Source organism: Phocoena sinus, chromosome 2 (assembly GCF_008692025.1).
Source record: "Phocoena sinus isolate mPhoSin1 chromosome 2, mPhoSin1.pri, whole genome shotgun sequence".
NCBI lineage: Eukaryota > Metazoa > Chordata > Mammalia > Artiodactyla > Phocoenidae > Phocoena > Phocoena sinus.
Genome location: NC_045764.1, coordinates 85,199,536 through 85,200,736, shown reverse-complemented (window position 1 = coordinate 85,200,736; position 1,201 = coordinate 85,199,536). Strand labels below are relative to the sequence as shown.

Sequence of the window (1,201 nt, the reverse complement as noted above, 5' to 3'; positions counted from 1 at the left end):
GGTACAAACTACTAGGTAGAAAATAAATAAGATACAAGGATGTAATGCACAGGGAATATAGCCAATATTTTATAATAAGTGTAAATGGAGTATAACCTATAAAAACGTTGAAACAATATTTTGTACACCTGAAACTAATATAACATTGTAAATCAACTATACTTCAATAAAGAAGAAACATACCACCTTGTTTTGTTCAACCTAGTGACTTAATCTCTTAGAAGTATTCAAATTCTTGGGACTTCCCTGGTGGTCCAGTGGTTAAGACTCTGCACTCCCAATGCAGGGGGCCCAGGTTCGATCCCTTGTCAGGGAGCTAGATCTCACTTGCCACAACGAAGATCCCACACGTGGTGACGAAGATCCTGTGTGTTGTAACTAAGACCCGGCAGAGCCAAATAAACAAATAAATATTAAAAAAAGAAGTATTCAAATTCTTGTTATTCACTTCTCCTTAGCATGATATTTCCACATCACTCACCGGAGTATGTTAATGCATTTAATAAAACGATAAGAACCTGCTGCTTTTTACACTATCCAGCACCTCTGACCACTGCTACCAATCTACAGACCAATGTTCCTGTGGGGGGCGGGCATTTGCAAGTCACCCTGTGGCAGACCATGGAAAATTATCTTGGAAGCTAAATTAGTATTTAAGAAGTTGCATCCCAGCAAAGGGAGGATAAATGATTTTAAAAGATATATTATCCAAGTTATTCTGAAATCTAATTCACAACAATCAAATTTGGATAGTTCTGTAAAAACACTACTAGTTTCTGGTTCTTTGGGCTATAACTATTCTATGCTACACACTGTTCACCCCACTTCTGTTCACATAGTCTTTCTTCACATAGTACAAAAGCCAAAAAAAACCAAACAACCCAATGAAAAAATGGGCAGAAAATCTAAACAGACATTTCTCCAAAGAAGACATACAGAAGATTAAAAAGCATGTGAAAAGATGCTCAAAATCACTAATTATTAGAGAAATGCAAATCAAAACTAGAATGAGGTATCACCTCACACCCATCAGAATGGCCGTAATCAGAAAGTCTATAAACAATAAATGCTGGAGAGGGTGATGGGAATGCAAACTGGAACAGCCACTATGGAGAACAGTATGGAAGTTCCTTAAAAAACTGAAAATAGAGCTACCATATGATCCAGCAATCCCACTCCTGGGTGTACATATGGAGAAAAC

The 1,201-nt window shown here is 37.2% G+C and overlaps 1 non-coding gene across 1 annotated transcript; it reads left to right on the top strand.

Annotated features, from left to right (window-relative positions):
• The first annotated feature begins 243 nt into the window (after positions 1–243).
• Positions 244–316, top strand: TRNAG-CCC. The gene has a single exon. It is a non-coding gene; the product is annotated as a tRNA-Gly (tRNA).
• Positions 317–1,201: the final 885 nt, after the last annotated feature.